The 18,934-nt window shown below is 45.6% G+C and overlaps 1 protein-coding gene, 1 long non-coding RNA gene and 1 pseudogene across 5 annotated transcripts in view; 2 read left to right on the top strand and 1 right to left on the bottom strand.

Moving 5' to 3' along the window:
* Nucleotides 1–17,800, bottom strand: part of LOC311588488 — a 40,678-nt gene extending 22,878 nt beyond the window's left edge. The window contains exon 1 of the long non-coding RNA XR_014776220.1: nt 17,579–17,800. This is a non-coding gene — a long non-coding RNA (uncharacterized lncRNA). The remainder of the gene's footprint in view (nt 1–17,578) is intronic.
* LOC311588794 (large ribosomal subunit protein eL8-like) lies at nt 5,790–8,922 on the top strand (annotated as a pseudogene). Its single transcript has 2 exons — nt 5,790–5,917; nt 8,080–8,922. The product of its transcript is annotated as a large ribosomal subunit protein eL8-like (transcript).
* A 59-nt stretch (nt 17,801–17,859) lies between the features above and the next one.
* The window catches only part of KBTBD12 (kelch repeat and BTB domain containing 12), a 79,801-nt gene continuing 78,726 nt past the window's right edge, over nt 17,860–18,934 (top strand). For 2 of the 3 annotated variants that reach the window (XM_084766160.1, XM_084766161.1), the window contains exons 1-2: nt 17,860–18,130; nt 18,438–18,599. The gene's annotated coding sequence lies outside the window, so the exon portion shown is untranslated. The remainder of the gene's footprint in view (nt 18,131–18,437; nt 18,600–18,934) is intronic. The other variant, XM_084766162.1, reaches the window with a different exon arrangement.

Below are 18,934 nucleotides of genomic sequence, written 5' to 3' on the forward strand. Positions count from 1 at the left end.
ACTGTAACAAACGACCAAGATAATTGATTTACAAAGAGAAAAGGATTCTTTTTATAGTTTTGCTCCATGATCCACTAACTAGCCCTACTTCTCTGAGCCTACCTCAAGAGTACAAGGCAAGGAAAACCTTTCACCTCAATGAATGAAAAAGTTAGGGTTAGGGTCCCACAAGCTCTTTCAAGGGCACACCTGATGGCAAAGGCTTTTCAGTAAGACCTCACTTCTCAATGGTTCTGCCAACTCTCCATTGCCCACTCTGGAGGCCAAAACCACATGGCTGTTTGGGAAACACAACCTTGCTAAGGGCAAAACAAGTCCCTCTTTCAAGGGCATGACGCACAAGCTGCCCACACCACCTCTCTCACATGCTGCTGACCACAACTAGGTCATACGGTCTTACCTAGCTATAAGGAAGTCTTTCACATGCCTGAAAGGACTCTATTAAGATAGGAATTAAGGCCTGGCCATGTTCATTCACCGCAGTTACAGTCTAGCATGTAGCACAGGATCCCATCTGCACAGATGACATCTCCACACTCACATACATGCCCTTGGAAGGGTGGGAGGGTGCTTACAAAACACGCAGACTTCAAATATATTTTCCTTTCTTTCTACATTTTTTGTATTAAATAGACCTTCTTTGTTTCAAAAAAAAGATTAAATTTATTTTTGTTTCTGTGCTTGTGCGTGTGCATTTTCATGCTCGTGTGTGTGTGTGTGTGTGTGTGTGTGTGTGTGTGTGTCCCCACCAGAGCCAAAGGAAGGCACTGGATTCCCTGGAGACAGGTGGTTGTGGGCTGCTTGGTGTGAGTGCTGGGAACCAAACCTTGGTCCTCTGCAAGAGGAGCAAGTACTGTTAAAGGCGGGGCAGTCTCCCCAGTCCCAGAAAGTATCCTTTTATAATTGACCATATTTTTCAGTGTAGCTTTTTGCCCCTATGTGAACTACACAAACTAAAAATCTGATGGAAGATACGTGATCAAGAATCACAGGTCAGCTCCCCAGGAAACAGTCTCTGAGTCTGAGATGAGAATTCAGGTGGCCTGGAGGGGCGCGTACAGGAATCAACACTTTCCATGAAAGCAAGAGCAGCTGGAAAGAACTGAGCTGCAACCCAGGCCACTCCTGCCCTCACAGAGGCTTCCTGAGCTAGGGTGGCCCTTCAGAGCTATCCGCACTGAGGCCCTTTGAACCCCTCGAACACCAGTCACTGGATGCTGAAGGCATTCAGGGAGAAAGCAAAAGCTTAGCCAAGGCTACTCTTTCTGCCCAGGGCCATTCCAGGCAGCGGCTGAGCAAGAAACCATTAACAGTTACTGACTGCTCAGCTGATAGGCTGTGCTTCTGTCCTGACCGTGTCTGAGTGGGTGCCACCAGGGACAGGCAAGAGTAAGGAAAGAAAGGGAAATCAGAGAAAGTACAGCACGTGCTGTGCTACCACAGGCCTGTCACTCTATGCGTTATCCTATTTGATCTCCTCAGTAGCCTTGCAAGCTGCTTGGTTAAATCCATCATCTTTCAATCCATAGAAACTCAGAGTTAATGCCCCCAGCGACGCTTACTCAAGAGGAGGCAGACAAGTGGTGGAACTAAGATGCGAACCCAGACGGGGATCGTTTGCCTGACGCTTCTTGCTGCCTCCAGAACTAAGTCACAAAGATGAGACTGTTGGCATCAACTGGGATGAAACCTGCTAACAGCTTGGAAGAGACCTTTAAGCCTCACTGGCACAAGAACAGAGAAGTGAAAAGCTCTGGGCCAGGGCGAACCTGATGCAGCAGGTTAACAATGGGAGGTGGAACTGCTTTGTGCAGCTAGTCCTTTGGTTTTGTTTTGTTTTGTTTTGTTGCATCATCCTCAGGAAACAAGCTACTGCTCTTAACACTGGAACCCAAGGCAAAAGCGCAGGACCAGAATCTCAGCAGGAGCAAATATCAGACAAACTCAAGCTGAATAGCTCTGTAAAATAACCAGCCTGAACGCCAAACAAACAAACATCAGCAGCGTCAGGCAAGGCCAGTGTTACAATTTATAGAAGGCAAGTGGGGATTGCTATAGATCAGTGAGCCTGAAATTTGCCCTAAGGAAAACTCCGGAATGTATTTTCAAAGGAATGGTTTGCAAGCACAGAAAATTTTATTTGGATCTCTATAGGCCAATAGGAATGAACACACACACACACACAAACAAACAAATCAGATCAAGTTAATGTCATTTTTTTTTTTAATATAAAGGAATAACTAAGTGCAATGAACTTGACTTTGGCACTTTCTACTCTGTTGTGAAAACACTCTGTGGATAAGGCAATACACCTGAGGGTGTCTCTGCAGTAGTTTGCGTCACATCCCTCAAAGAAAACTGGTCGTGCATTTTTTTTTTAACCTACAGCTGCTGTTCAGATGTTGGTGGCTTAAACAATAGCTGTTGTTTCACACTTCTGAAGGTTCTAAGTTCAAGATGTCTACAGGGCTGTCTCCTGAAGGCGGGGAAGAAAGGACACGGCCTATACTTCTCCTTGGTTTACAGCGGACCACACTCATGTGGCATTGCATGTGTGTGCCTTTCCATTTCCCCTCTCTGTGTGGACATCATCCATCAGGCATCTCAGCCGACCTTACTCAGATGACTCCATGTTCGATTGGCTGCCCTAGGGCACCCTATCTCAAATAACACCACATACCGAGGCACAGAAGTTAGGATCGCATCACATAAATTTAAGAGGACAATTCAGCCCTTAAGTAGGGAAAGAATCTGTAGGGCACTGTCTCAACGTTCCTTCCTTTGTTTCTTCCTTCCTGTTTTTCTTCTGTCAACTTGATTGTGACAATACAATTAAGGAAAATATTCAAGTTAGCAGCTAAAGGTGAAAAGGAAAAATAATAAGCAGAAGCTTATCCAGGAGATTAGAACAGAGACCTGAAATCAGAGAGTGGGTTTTCCGTGACCAGCTCCCGCGCTCTGAATGGTCCCGAGACTCAGCGGCCTCCTGGCTGGCATGAGAATTGAGCAAGGAATGAGCAAAACGCATTATGCAAGCTGCAAGCCTCACAGAACCCTCTAATCATAGGCACTGCCACCTGCTGGGAAGCTTAATCAGAGTTCCAGCCCCGGGTGGGGGGCTGCAAAGAAGGGAGTGAGCGAGCGGTGCGATGCTGACTGCAGTTCAATCAGTGAGCAAAATGGGGGGGGGGGCGGGGGCTGTCACTTCTTTTACCGCTGTTTCTATCAGGTTCCGGGAGACAGGGATTTACAAATTTACAAATCTAATTGTGTGCTAATTAGTGAAACCTATTCGGGAGAATTCCATCCGCTTGCTACTCTTTAAAGGAGTTCAGGCATTCAGTACTTGAAGCGATCCTAGACAGCTTCGTTTTAGATGTCTTTTCAGTAGCCCTGTCCAGTCACCCGAGGAGGTCATCGCGAGCCCTTCTATTTCTTCACTCTTACACATCCTTGCAGTATGGGGTCCATCCCCAGCAGTAGACATGTCTCTATCAGCTGGCTCCTGTTCTTCCTATCTTCTTCAACCTTGGTTCCTCTTTTCCTTTCCCTTCCAGTGTGAAGAATCTCTCCCTTTCCACCAGTAACTTGCTTTTGTTTACTTTTTTCTATTCCTTTCTTTTCCTCTTTCCTTCCTTCCTTTCCTTCTTTCCTTCCATCCTTCCTTAAATAAACTTAAGCTCCTGTCTTAACAGATTTTTGCCTGAGCCTAAGGCCCTCTCAGGCCTGCTCAGTGTTTGCCAGGTGTGACCCACAGGATCATCACCTGTACCCCCACCCAAACCTATCTTCTCAAGGTCAGAAATAGGCAAGGAATGCTTTGTCTCTTAGCTGTAGGCTTTGCCAGAATCTTTGATGTCACATTCTGATTCGCCAAAATGGGACAATGCAGCTCAGAATCTCCTGACTACCCTAACCTGAAACATATTTCCTGGGTCATCTGCAGAAACTAGCATCCTTCCACAGTGGCTGGTCTGCATACAAAGTGTTTTTCTGTGGGCCTGAACAGTGGCTACTAACTGGTCCCTCAATCCTTTCTTCTTAGACATCGAGCCAAACTACATTTCTCAACCTTTCCTGTGGCTGGAGGGAACGTGTGACACAGTTCTTTCAAGTGGCTGATGGATGGGATAAGATTTGCCTCATCTACAGCCGACTCCCACGACACTCTCACACAGTCTTTTCCCTGCCCTTTCCCTCCTGAAAGTTCCTGACCAGCGGCATAGGGGAAACTGCTTTAAATGGCTTGGTCACCTCGAACAACATTAAACTCATAAAGGCAGTGGGAGGGACCTGCCCCAACCCAACTCAGTAACCTCCTTCCATCACAGATATTTTTATTCTTACAGGAACCCTAGGAACACTAACCTGCAGTTGTCTTTTGCTCTCCAGCCTCTTCTCTAATACTTGGCATCTTATTTTTCCCTCTACACATTTCTTTACTACTCCTCCCTTTCTCATAACACATTACTTTAGACTCCCAAAACATGTTTTGGCTGATCTTCCTGGCCCCATTCTCAGTCTCATACAGCAAGCATCTTGGTGATTTCTAAGTATTAAATTAGCAGAATGTGGTCATGGTGGCACACGCCTTTAATCCCAGGACTCAGGAGGCAGAGGCAGGCGGATCGCTGTGAGTTCGAGGCCAGCCTGGTCTACAAACCGAGTCCAGAACAGCCAAGGCTGCACAGGGAGACCCTGTCTTAGAAAAAAAAAAAATAGCAGAATGTGACAGGGGAAGGCAGTGCACAAGTTCTTCCATCTTCTTACTGAGGCCATTTCAGGGTTAGCTAGGATTAGATCTCCCTAATAGAGAATCCCATGGAAAATTACCTAACTCTATTCTAGGAGCCCAAGGTTGGTCATGATGTCCTAGTTAAACTGTTAAACTTCTGTTAAATTGGCTGTTTGTGCGGAACCCCCGCCAGCCAACCTCTTCTTTAACTTCTTTCTGATAAACTGCCTCCCAGAAGGTTCCAAGTAAAACACCAGGATATGGATTCTGCCTTAAAAATCCTGTGTTCTGGACATGATAGGCTACAGCTAGGTCCCCAAACACGTAGTCTCAGATGGCCGAAACAAAGACTTTTATTCGGCTATAAATTGTGCCAGGCGGGGTGGTACATGCCTGTAATCCCAACACTCGGGAGGCAGATGCAGATGGAAATCTGAGTTTGAGGACAGCCTGGTCTACAAATTAAGTTCAGGATAGCCCAGGCTACACAGAGAATCCCTTCTCCAAAAACCAAACCAAACCAAAAACAGAAAAGGAGGAGGAGAGAAGGAAGAGGAGAAGAAGGAAGAAGAAAAGAAGAAGAAGAAGGAGGAGGAGGAGGAGGAGGAGAAAAAGAAGAAGAAGAAGAAGAAGAAGAAGAAGAAGAAGAAGAAGAAGAAGAAGAAGAAGAAGAAGAATGGCTATAAAAGGTTCTCTCTGGAGAACCTCCCATCACAATATATTTCTAGAATACTTCAGAAACTTAAAGTTAATGCCTATGGGATGAAGAGCTGGGAATGTGGGACTTGAGGTACACTATCAATTCCATCTGCATTTGAATGACATGAAGATTTACCAGTTGCATTATTTTTTTGGTACAACTGCTCTAGCACCTAACTGTCTGATGCCACACTTGCCACCGTGATGCTCATGAATTCTAATCCTCTGAAACAGAGAAATCCTTAATAAGTGCCTTCTTCTACATTATATATTATATTTCTTCTATATTATATATAAATTGCTTTGCCTTGGTACTTTGTCACAGAAGCAAAAAAGTAAGACAGAAGTTGGTACCATGGATGGGTACCATTACAAGACTTTTGGGGTTAACAGGAAATCCTCCTGGGGACTTAAAGACAGCTGTTCTGAGAGCAGTGTGGACTATAGAGGCCGAGCTCAAAGAGTTTTCAGAGAACAATATTAGTAACTGAGCTCGAGACCGCTCTTGTGATACTTTGGCAAATGTGAGGCCAGGGTACCATGGAACCAGGAGGAGCCTGTCCAGAGCAGGAGTCGGGTTGAGTTGTGTCCAACCCCAGAAATCTCATCTTGAGAGCAGTAGGGGTAAGGACCACTCTCTCCCCTGATCAGGGCCTGCATATCCCGGAGCACACAGGCTGGATTGTGATGGAGATGGCAGATCTATGGGATGCCTGCCTAGAGGAGGTGAGGACACGGAATGGAACCAGCAGCCCAAGGGAGAAGTGGTTTTGCAGGAAGCAAAACTGGAAGGGAAGAGCTACCTAAGCCTTTTGACATAAGATGTGAAGCCACATCTGACTTGGAGCTTGCCCTGCTCCATCTTGCTTTGGTCCTGTATTCCCTCATTATACTTGAATTCCTCCACTTTATAGAGATTGGCAGTACATACTCTGTGTCATTTATTTTTTGAAGTATGTAATTTGCTTTTTTATTTTACAAGGGGTTATAGTTAAGATATTGCTTTGGGTCTCAGAAGAGACTTTGGGCTTTTGAACTGTATGGGGGACTGTGAAAGAGAACAAGGACTTCTGAAGTTGGACTAAATGCATTTTTGCATTATGATATGGCTACCAGCCTATGGGGGTCAGGGAGTGGAATGTGGTGGTTTGTACGAAAATGGCTCCCACAGGCTCATGCATTTGAATGTTTGGTTCCCAATTGGTGGAACTGTTTGGGAAGGATTAGGGTATACGGTCTCGTTGGAGGAGGTGTACACTGGGAGTGGGCCTTGAGGTTTCAAAAGTCCACGCCATTCCCAGCTGTCTGCCCCAGCCCATCATGCTTGTCGAGTACATGTGAACTCTTAGCTACTGCTCCAGTGCTATGCTCGCCTATCTGCCTACTGCCATGCTCCCTGCCACGATGGTCATGGGCCCTAAACTTTCGCAATTCTTTCTTCTATAAATTGCCTTGGTAATGGTGCTTTGTTACAGTGATAGAAAAGTAACACAGATGATGCTGAACCCAGGTCCTCTACAAGTACAGCGACACACACACACACACACACACACACACACACACACACACACACACACACTCATTTATTAGACTGCCCTACAAGCTGTGGTCTGAGTAGCCCAACAAAGGCCGTCTCTTGTCAAGGGCTGTCAAGGATCTGGTAGATGTTCCTTGACTGAGACTGGGTGTCTCAGCAGCACCAACCTGGTGCTGGAACCCCAGGGAGGTCCTAGAGAGCTGTCAGTTTCCAGTCCGCATTGGAATCCAGAAATGGGTGCTAACACCGCTGAAGGAAGGGCTCAGGGAAAATGAGGGCTAGCAGACAGAAAGCAAAAGCTTCCTTCTTCCTGCCATTTTATGTGGGCTGCCAACAGAAGGTATGGCCCAGATTTAGCGTGGATCTTCTGAAATAGCCCAACTAAGAAAATTCTCTCCCAGGTGTGCCCAGCCGCTTGGGTTTCAGTCTCTTCCAAATATAGTCAAGTTGACAACCGAGATTAGCCATCACAAGTGCCAGGTGCTCTTAACTAGTCCCACGGTGTCTTAGTTAGGACTTCTGTGGCTGTGATGAAACACCATGGCAAAAAAAGCAAGTTGGAAAAGAAAAGGGTTTATTTGGTTTACACTCCCACATTACTGTTAATCACTGAAGCAAGTCAGGACAGGAACTCATACAGGGCAGGAACCTGGAGGGAGGAATTGATGCAGAGGCCATGAAGGGGTGCTGCTTACTGGCTTGCTCAGCCAGTTTACTTATAGAACCCAGGACCTCCAGCTTAGCGATGGCACGCCCACAATGGGCTGGGCCCTCCCACCACTGGTCACTAATTGGGAAAATGCCTTACAGCTGGATCCTCTCTGGTGCCTCTAACTTGTGTCAACTTGAAACACAGAACCAGCCAGTATAATGAGCACATTTTTTTGAGGGCATAATAAATCTCTTAAATCATCCAAGCAAAACTATGACATAAAATCATTGTCAAGAAAGGAACATAGCATTTCCAAGGACGAAACACCCACTGTTGGGGAAGGGCGTGGAAGGAAACTAGCACAGTAAACACCGTGGCAGGGCGTTTGGGAGCTACAGAAATGACCTCCATAGGTGCAGGTCACACAATTTAAGCTTAGCAACATCTCTCCTCCAGCCCAGCAAGATGTCCAAGGGAAAGAAGGGCAAGAGGGAAGAAGGTAGCCTCTGGCCCCCGCCGTGGTGAAGAAACAGGAGGCCAAGAAGATGGTCAATCCTTTGTTTGAGAAGAGGCCCAAAAACTTTGGCATCAGGCAGGACATCCAGCCTAAAAGAGATCTCACTCGCTTCGTCAAATGGCTCCGCTACATCAGGCTGCAGTGGCAAAGGGCCATCTTCTATAAGCGGCTCAAAGTGCCTCCTGCCATTAACCAGCTCACCCAGGCCCTGGACCAGCAAACAGCTACCCAGCTGCTTAAGCTTGCCCACAGGACAGGACAGAGACAAAGCAGGAGATGTAGATAAGGTTGCTGGCGCGTGCTGAGAAGAAAGTTGCTGGGGACGTCCCAACTGAGAGACCACTGTCGTTCGAACAGGATCGATACAGTCACCACCTTGGTGGAGAACAAGAAGGCTCAGCTGGTGGTGACTGCCCGGGACGTAGACCCCGTTGAGCTGATGGTCTTCCTACCTGCCCTGTGCCGAAAGATGGGGGTCCCCTACTGCATCATCAGGGGAAAGGCCAGGCTGGGGCGGCTGGTCCACAGGAGGATTTGCACCACTGCTGCCTTCACACAGGTTAACTCGGAAGACAAGGGCGCTCTGCTAAGCTGGTGGAAGCTATTAGGACCAATTAAACGAACGACGGACAACGATGAGATCCGCCGCCACTGGGGAGGCAACGTCCTGGGTCCTAAATCTGTGGCTGGCATCGCCAAGCTGGAAAAGGCACAGGCTAAAGAACTCGCCACTAAACTGGGTTAAGTGTACACTGCTAAGTTTTCTGTACATAAATATAATTACAAAAATTTTAAAAACCCTTAGCAACAAAGAGGAAATATAGGCAAAAGTGCTAAAAGGGGCAGGAAAGGGAACGAAAATGTTTGGAATTCCTTCAACTATGAAAAGCTAAACAGCTATGTTTGAAAATAGAAGACAAGGAAAATTCAGATATTACATAGCAATTATCTGCTATCCTCACCAGATTATAATCTCCAAGGAACTATATCTGTTTTGTCTACCACTGATCAGCATCTAGCTTTATCTGATATGGAATGGGTGTTCAATCAATGTGTAAAAGGACGAGAGGAATGGAAAAAGAGACGGCTCTTGCTGGGGCTGGAGAGATGGTTCAGCGGCTAAGAGCACGGTCTGTTCTTCCAAAGGTCCTGAGTTCAATTCCCAGCAACCACATGGTGGCTCACAACAATCTACAATGTGATCGGATGCCCTCTTCTGGCCTGCAGGGGTACTGTATATATAATTAATCAATTAAAAAAAAGAGATGGCTTGCTGCAAGGATAAACTCAGAACAGAAGAGGGAGTTCAGAAAGAAGCTGGGGCCAATGGACTGCACTAGTGGAACAGGCCTTCCTTGTGTGATATGGCATAAAATGTTCTTTCCCACTGAGTATTAGCGAGTGGAAAGAAAGGGGATTCATGTACAAGAAGGCAAAATGGGAAAGCAAGAATCTTAGTTTGCTCTTTATAGGATTCACTTTCAAACACAAACGACTTCCATTGATAGGCTCCTTTTTTAACCCTTTTGCTACCAAAACAGAAGAGCACAGACCCACTAACATATAAGGAGGGGAAGTATTTCTCACAGTTCTAGAAGCCACAAATTTTAAAATCAAAGGGCCCATATAGTTTGGACTTTTTTTTTTTTTTTGCCTACTATAATATGGCAAAACAAATAAACAAACACACATGATACAAAGAGAGAAAAACTAAGTTGAATTCTGGCAATAATTAACTTACTCCCCTGATAATTATCTTGACCCATCCGTGGTGATGGTGGCGCCCTCATGACCTAATCACCTATTAAAGACGGTACTTCCCAAATACCTTCACAGTAGCAAGTACATCTAAAACGAGCTTTAGAGGGATTCTCCAAACCACAGTAGCCTATGAGCCAGCCAGGCACTGATCCCCAGGGATGCAGTTAAGAGAGGGGGCCACTCTGCCCAGGAGAAGCTCACCACCCAGCCGGCTAGAGACCTGAAGCCACTGTGTACCACTGGTGCCATCGGCTGAAGCTATTTACCTTTGAGGAGACAGCTGAAGGGCTCTAGGGACACAGAGGGAACATCAGCACTCTGCTAGAAGTGTGTTTTGGCAAAGGCACAGAGTGGCCCTGGAAATCACGAAGGACTCCCCAATTACATATATTCATTTACTCCACAATTCATCAAACATCTACTCTGCACCAGGCTCTGTGTTAGGCTTGAAAGCAGAAGTCCTTGCCCTCGTCGTAGCATTTGCAGAAAGAAGCCATTCGTTACATAAATACGGGCACAAACGCAAAACTAAACTTGAAAACAAATAGAGGAGGTACAAGACATTGTGAAAAGCCAAATAAATGCTTGAGTTATGGAGTGTGAATAACACACAGTGTTACTGCTGAGTTCCATTCTTTTGACACAGCTGTAGCCATTTCTGTATTCGGCTTCCATTTTGTTTATAAAGTGAAATTAAGTTAAAAAATTTTAAACTCTTCAACTCTGCTTCCTAGAAGCAGTTATTCATGGCTGACACTAACATTCCCTGCCAGAGGGTCAAGTTAACCTACACTAGATGATCCAATGGTGTCATAATTCACATTTTGTTATTTACACCTTGGCTACCCTCTTGTTATCTACACACGTGGTTACACTTTGTATGTACCCTAAGCACTGCCTCACCTACCTCACTTAGGACCAAACTGAAGGCCAGTTAGAATCGCTTGTTAGCAAAATAACTTGAGTCAGAGCTGACCACCCTGTTCCACCATCTGCCCCCCTGTATGAGCTAATTGTGGTTTTTGTCTTTATAAGCTGGCTGGGGGAAACAAGCTGATGTCACAGTTGAGCTCCTGAGTCCTTTCTGTGGCCTTGATTGCAATCAGCCTTGTTTTAGGGGTGCAAGTTCCCTCAATAAGCCATCCACATCTGACTGAGACTGGGGTCTGAGTGGTTTGTGTAGCTACTCTTGTAATACAAGTTACCTACTTACAAGATATAATATTGTAGCCCCCTTTTTTTCTGAATAGAAAAAAAAATGATATCCAGGATAAACCAAATTCCCCAATCCCTGGCCCTTGGCAACTAGGTTTCGTCGTGCACCTCAGAGCCGGTAATACAGTAAGTCATCTCGAGTACATAGAGGCATCCTCTTACAGAGAAAGGCTTGATAGCCCCTCTTCTCCACTGCTTGGAGATGGCGGTGAGCTACCTCAGGGCAGGTGGGTAAGAGCAATATTTGAGGGAAGGTAGGTTAAGAAAAGAAGAGGAGGCTGGGTGACTAGCAACGAGAGCGACTTTAGCAGCCTTGAAGAGCTCCTCCCCAGGCAAACGTGTACTAAAAATCTGCATCTGTGTTTTAGAGAGCTCTCATTCCAGAGAGTTGTAAGAAAGGTCAAACAATACAGAGGACCACCGGGTTCCTGCTTAATACTGCAACAAACAATACCAACTCATCATGCTTGTGTCAAGAAACCACTTGGATCCAGACTAATGCAGAGTTTGAGTATTCACATACTTGGGATTTGGGGATTTCATGGCTGAGAAAAATGAAATCGCCCCAAACAAGAGAACTCTGGCTTCCAGAACGTTTGTAATTAACTTGTATGTAGCCTCAAATGCCCTCAGCATGGAAAAGCTGTCTGAATAGGCTGTGCTCACAGAAACGGAACGCCCGGGCTTAGTAAACTGGTAATAACTGCATTCTTTGAGCTTCTCTGTGATAGACTCTTAAAATGGAAAAGCCGACAAAAGAAATGTGGTCCATATCTAGCCCACAGGGGGATGAAATAGATTATGAATAGGAGATAGCTTTCTGTTCCATTTTCAAGATCTTTTTGAAGACCAAGGACAATTTTATTAAAGCTTGAGAGACAAATAAAAGGACAGGCAAGCTGAAAAATCTTGGCAACTGCCAGGAAGAGGCGATATGGAGAGGCGTGTGCCTTTCAGGTTAGGCGCTGGGGGCAGAAGGACAGTGCAAAAGCCCGGAGAAGCATGCTTACTTAGCAGTGCTGAGTCACAGCGCTCAATTCAGAGGACAGCTGACTCCAGACTCTTTGTGTTCCAAGGCATTAAAAAAAAGGAGGGGTTGCACCAGAGATGCGTAGTTACACACAGAAATAGAGAGTGTATTAAGAAAGGGAAAGCACGGTCGAGAACAAGAGCTGAAGAAAAGCACACAAAGCCTATTTTCAAGATCTTTGGGAAAGAGTTTTGATTTAATACACATGCCTGTCAGAGGAAAATGATTTGGTGTGACTTTACAGTTTATTAAGCACTTTCACTAGCAGGGAATTTCATTTCCCCATATTTCATCCCCCTGTGAACTTTTTTTTGTAAGACAGACCCATTACTACCTGCCTGTTCTACTGTAGGACTCTAAGCAACTTTCAGGAAACAAGGAGGCTTCGGGGCCAGGACACTGGGTGGTGGCCCAGCCCCAAGCCCACCTTACTTGGCATGTAAGCACTCCGTCTCACAATCATTAGAAGCCGTGATCCTTCCCTGAGCTGAGCACACATATGTTGCAAGGGCAAAGAGCACCAGAGGGCCTGGCCCCTGAATGCTTCCCGTGTTGCTGTGTGTTATAGTTCAGATCTAGAATGTTCTCAAAGGCCTATGAGCTAAAGGTTTGCTCCACAGCGTGGTGCACTTAGGAAGCAATGGGAACTTGAAGAGGTAGGGCCTAGGATGAGGTCTTCAGACCATTAGGGTGTGTCCTCAAAGAACTGTGAGGACCCCAGTCCCTGTTCCTGTGATTGTTTTACTTCCAGGCCATGAAACGAGTAGCATTATTGAACCATTGTGCTTCTGCCCTGATGCACACCACAGGCTCAGCAGCAATGGGGCCAGTCGATCACGAGTGGAAATCTACAAAACTATGAGTCAAAATGAACCTTTTTCTCTTTATAAGTTGATTTCCTTCGCCTTTGGTAAGGGGACAGAAAACTGGTCAGCATTGAGGGGAAGACCACGGACGCTTTGAATTGCCACAGTTCAAGGCTAAGCAAGAAGAGCACAACACACCAGGCACAGACAAGATCACGCTGTGTCTTTTAGACAAGAACAAACGAGAGCTGAAAAGAGAAAGAAGAAAGGAAGGAAATAAGGGAGGGATGGAGGGAGTGGGAGAGAGAGGAAAAGACTGTAGCTGCTAGAAGCTCCAGAACCTGAAACTGTGTATGAACATGCATTCACACCACACACACACACACACACACACACACACACACACACACACACACACAAGACCAACCAAGAACTGAGTTCAAGCCACAGAGCTCTTAGTATTTGTTTGATGTATCAGTATGTCTGCTAAATATTAACACTTCATTAATCATTTGACAAGTGCTTGGAGATCAACTAAAGTCACGTAGGTACAAAATACAGGATCTAAATTGGCCTCTAGATTCCAAGCTCTGATTTTTCACACAACACCATTTCCTCTTGAAACAAATATAAAAGGTGAAATAAAATAATTTCCAAGGAGGAAATTAAAGAAGGTTTCAAAGTAAGCTAAGAAAAACTTCTTGGCTTCATATTGACTTCCTGTTTTAAAAAAGAAAGCCAAAAGTATAATTGAAGGATCTAAGTGGAGCTGTAAGATCAAGGGATGTTTGTGAGAAAAGGAGAGAGGAATTTCCTCAGATAATTGAAAATATGTACTTGAAGATACAGACATATGCAAGAACAGTACTAAAATGTTCTAAGGGAGACTGAGGCAAGAGGATGATGAGTCTGAAGGCAACAAGAACTGCATAGTGAGTTCTCTCAAAAAAGAAAAAAGGAAAAAAATTCCAATATACTATGTATACATTAAACACACAGAGTACTATTGAGTCTTAAAACAGAAGTAAATTTTCATACATAATATATGAACTTTGAGGGCATTATTCTATGCTTCTGCTTATATAAAGTATGTACAAGGTAAATTCACACAGGCACAGAACGGAACAGAAATGATTGGCTACTTGGGAGAAGGGAAGATGGAGAGTTGCTTTCTAATGAGAATTGACTTTGTTTGGCATAATTTTTAAAATATGGAATTGAAAGTGCTGATGGCAGTTGTATTACTTAGCTACCAGTTATTATAATGAAGTATCTGAGGTGACTAACTTATAAAGAAAAAAAAAAGTTCTTTTGTTTCAAGTCGGAAAGGTTCCAGTTCCAGACTAGGTGAGCCCATTGTTTTGGGCCTCCGACAGGCAAACTGAAGTAGCAGAGCAAACAGCTTGATGCATGCAGGAAGGAAGAGGACCACCTGAGGCCCTGTTGACGCCATCAGAAGCATACCTCCCAATGACCCAAGGACTTATCAGGTCCACATCCCAAGGGTCACGGCCCCTCCCAATAGCATCATCCTGGAACTCACACCTTCAACATACAAACTTCTGAGGGATGCGCAACACCCAAACTCTAGCAGTTACATGGCATTGTTAATATATTTAGCGATGCCAGACTGAACACTTAAAATGATTTAGATGGTAAAGTTTATGCTATTCATATTTTACCACAAAGGTTTTCTTTTTAAGGCAAAAGACCAGTGTTCACCAGAGTGATACAACCAGAGAAAAGAGTCACATCTCTATGACCCTGGTTTGGTGGGAGGTGGAGAGTGTTGTTGTTATACAGTGTCTCAAGCGCCCCAAGCTAGTGTTGAGCTGACTGTGACGCCAACAGCCCCTTGAACTCCTGATCCTCCTGCCTTCACTTGGGTGCTAGAGTTACAGGTGTGCCCAACCCCTCCCAGCCAGACCCTGACTCTTAAGGTACAAAAGAATCATAATAATTTCTAGAAACTGTAACAAGAACCAGGAGACAGAGTCTCTCCTAGAAATATGTCCCCACTGACACCTTCATTTTAACCCATCGGGATAGTGGTTCTCAATCTTTCTAATATAGTTCCTCATATTGTGGTGACTCCAACCATAAAATTATTTTTATTGCTACTTCATGATGGTAATCTTGCTACTTTTTATGCTATATTTTATGTAATATAATATTGGATACATAGGATATCTCATATGCAACCCCTGCAGAAGGGTCATTCAACCCAAAGGGGTCTCAACCCACAGGTTGAGAACCACTGCACTGGGAATACATTTTTTAGAATTTTGATCTCCAGAGCAGTGAAATGTTAAATGTAAGATAGCAAAGACATGTTACCACACTAAAGTCATTTTGTTTTGTTTTAAAATAGCTGACTTTCTGAGTCTGGGTTACGTCACTCAGGATGATCTTTTCTAGTTCCATCCATTTGCCTGCAAATTGCATGATGTCTTTGTTTTTAATAGCTGAGTAGTATTCCATTGTCTAAATGTACCACAGTTACTTTATCCATTCTTCAGTTGAGGGACATCTAGGTTGTTTCCTGGTTTTGTCCATTACAAATAAAGCTTCTATGAACATAATTGACCAAATGCCCTTGTGGTATGGTGGAGCATCTTTTGGATACATGCCTAGGAGTGGTATAGCTTGAGGTAGATCTATTCCCAATTTCCTGAGAAACTCCCAGATTGATTTCCTTGGTGGTTGTACAAGTTTGCACTCCCACTAGCAATGGAGGAATATTCCTCTTGCTCCACACCCTCGCCAGCATGTGCTATCACTTGAGTTTTTTACCTTAGTCATTCTGATGGGTAGAAGATGGAATCTCAGAGTGATTTTGATATGCATTTCCCTGATGGCTAAGGATGTTGAACATTTCTTTAAGTGCTTCTCAGCCATTAGAGATTCCTCTATTGAGAACTGTTATTTAGCTCTGTACCCCATTTTAAAATTGGGTTATTTAGTTTGTTGGTTTAATTTTTTGAGTTCTTTATATATTTAGGATATTAGCCCTCTGTTGGATGTAGGATTGCTAAAGATCTTTTCCCATTCTGTAGGCTGCCATTTTGTCCAAAGACGCCAAGGAAGGCCCAAAGCCCGATGCTTGAACCTCACACAGAAGAGGAAATGGAGTGACAGAACTGGATGGGAGAGGGGTGGGGAGGGTAATGGGGGTGAGGGGAATCCAGTGTAGGGAGAGCAGGGGGAGGGGGAGGATGGAAATCAGTAAAGGGCATCTCTGAGGCAGGGGAGGCTCCTAGGAATCTATGGGAGGTGACCCTAACTGAAACTCCTAGCAGTGGGGGTTAAGAAGCCTGTAGCCACTACCTCCTGCAGCCAGATAGGGCTTCCACAAAATCTTCAACCCAAAATTTGTCCTGCCTACAAGAAGTGTAGGGATTAAGATGGAGCAGAGATTGAGGGAATGGCAAACCAATGACTGGCCCAACTTGAGACCCATCCCATGGGAGAGAGCCAACCTCTGACACCATTAATGATACTCTGCTATGCTTGCAGACAGAAGCCTAGCATAACTGTCCTCTGAGAGGCTTCATCCAGCAGCTGATGGAAACAGATGCAGAGATCCACAGCCAAACAATAGGCTGAGCTCAGGGAGTTCTGTGGAAGAGTGGGAGGAAGGATAGAAGGAGCCAGAGGGGTCAAGGACACCACAAGAAGACCTATAGAGTCAACTAACCTGGGCCCATGGGGGCTCACAGAGACTGAACCACCACCAACCAAAGAGCATGCATGGGCTGAGCCTGGATCCCCTACACATATGTACCAGATGTGCAGCTTGGTCATCATGTGGATCCCCTAACAATGGGAGTAGAGGCTGTCCCTGACTCTGTTGCCTGTCTCTGGATTCCTTTTCCCTAGCTGGGTTGCCTTGTCAGGCCTCAGTGGGAGAGGATGAGCTTTTCCTGCTGTACCTTGAGGTGCCAGGGTGGGTTCGTGCCCACGGGGGACATACCCTTCTCTAAGAAGTAGGAGAGGGTAGAGTTGGGGGGGGGGGGCTGTTGTCAAAGGTGTTGTCATTCAGACCAGCTCAGATAGGAGGGGGGCACGAGGGCGGAACTGGGAGGAGAGGAGGGAGGTGGCTAGGGTCAGGCTGTAAAGTGATTAAATTAATTAATTTTAAAACTAAAAGAAAATAGCTGACTTAATACTGCTTCTTTATCCACAAAGCACTTCTCAGGGAGAAGTTTCCCATCCCAGCAGCACCCTCAGCTAAGAACAGAATTAGTCTTTCCTTAGAATTAGGGATATTTTCCACTTCGAGGAAATCCCTCCACCCCTCACCCCCAACCCCATCCCCACCACCACCCAACATCAGCATCAGATTGCTCTGGTCCAGTTGCCAGCTGTAATAAATTAAAAAATAGAAAACCAAACTAAAACAGTGAGTTGCTTCTCAATATGACTTGTTCATGTGATATCTAAAACATTTTATTCTAATAAATAAATAAATAAATAAATAAATACAGGTTGTATGTCCGGGTTTTATATTTAACTCTGTTTCTGTGTTTTATTCAGCAACCTTACCACAAGCCGAACTCAATGAAATCACAAGGAGGGCTTGGATGAGTTTTGCAACGTTTAACGATTAAACGAAAGATTTGTCACCTTAAAAGATCCGATTTCCAAGTTCTCTTTTAGAAGTTGTCATTTTGGGCTCCAGACAGACTACCCTTGGCCCAAGCGCTCGACCTGGCGTGGGGATTCTCTGCGCCGACACAGAGTGCCCGCATGAGGTAACCTAGAGAAACTTATGGCCTAAAATTGGCGCGGGAACACCCCGCGCAGGCGCAGAGCACTTACTGGGTGAGGGACTTCTGTGGGGTCAGTGTGGAGCCGGCGCGGGAAGACCCTCCCCCCCGCCCCCCGCGCCTGCGCAGGCGCAGACTGTGGCGCGTGGCTGGACGGCTTCCCGCGCAGTAACCAAGCACCTGTTACCTTAGGGTGGCCGCCAGTGCCCTCCTTGTCCCCGCTGGGATGCTGTCTGTCCCCCGCACCCACACCTCCCCCCCGCCTCGCTCCTATTTATAGCGCTTGTCCGCACCGGCCCATTTCGGGTAGTGTGGTCATCAGGCTCGCCCGGCCGCGCCCTCGCGACCCCGTGGTGTGTCCAGTCACCGCGCCATCGCGGCGGAGCGAGCGGGGCCAGGGCAGCAGCAAGTAAGTACGGGCCTAGAGTCGGATCGGCCAGAGCGGGGTCGGAGGCCGCTGGGTCTCCCTGTGGCACAGTTCATTTGAGTGGTCTCCATGGTTGTGCCCTTCCCTGAGTGACCCGGCTGATTATTTTCTGTCCCCGCCAGACTATAAATGCCATCGAGGTGAGGGCTCTCTTTCCTTCCTAGAGCCCATAATAATGCAGGGTTCGGTTCGTTTAAATTCAATCAGCGCTGAATGTATCCCTGGGCAACTCTTTTAACTTTAAAGCCAGGAATATAATTGCCTTGCATTTTCCCCACATGATTCTTAGGAGGAACTAATGAGCTATAATGCATATTAAAGCACTCGGAAACGTATAAAGAACTGCGCGAATGCGAAACACTGTAAGCACACCAAAGGAAAGAGAAGAGAGAGCGTATTTGTCTTTATCATCTCTTTGACTTCTTATTACAAGCCTCACGTACGTTTTAGGGTGAGTTATTAATATTAAATAAAACAGGAAAACCACACGGGGGTGGGGTGGGGGAGTTGCGTATATTTAGGGCGGTGAGTGTGTTCATTCCTAACCAGGATGGTAAAAAGTAAGGCTGGGGAAAGCTGGTGATAGCACAAACAGAATACAGTAAGAGAATGTTATGTTATGTTATGTTATGTACCAGCGGCCACAGACTTAGGTGGCTGTAAAATAATCTACAAAGAGAGGTGGGGAAAGCAACAGAAGTAATGGCTGCCATTTAGGTTTTAGGTTGGCAGATGTGCCGCCTGAGAAGCTGCAGCTGGCTTTTCAGGTCACATGGAAATGAAGGC

This window comes from Acomys minous (assembly GCF_964271855.1).
Source record: "Acomys minous genome assembly, chromosome: 17".
NCBI classification, from domain to species: domain Eukaryota; kingdom Metazoa; phylum Chordata; class Mammalia; order Rodentia; family Muridae; genus Acomys; species Acomys minous.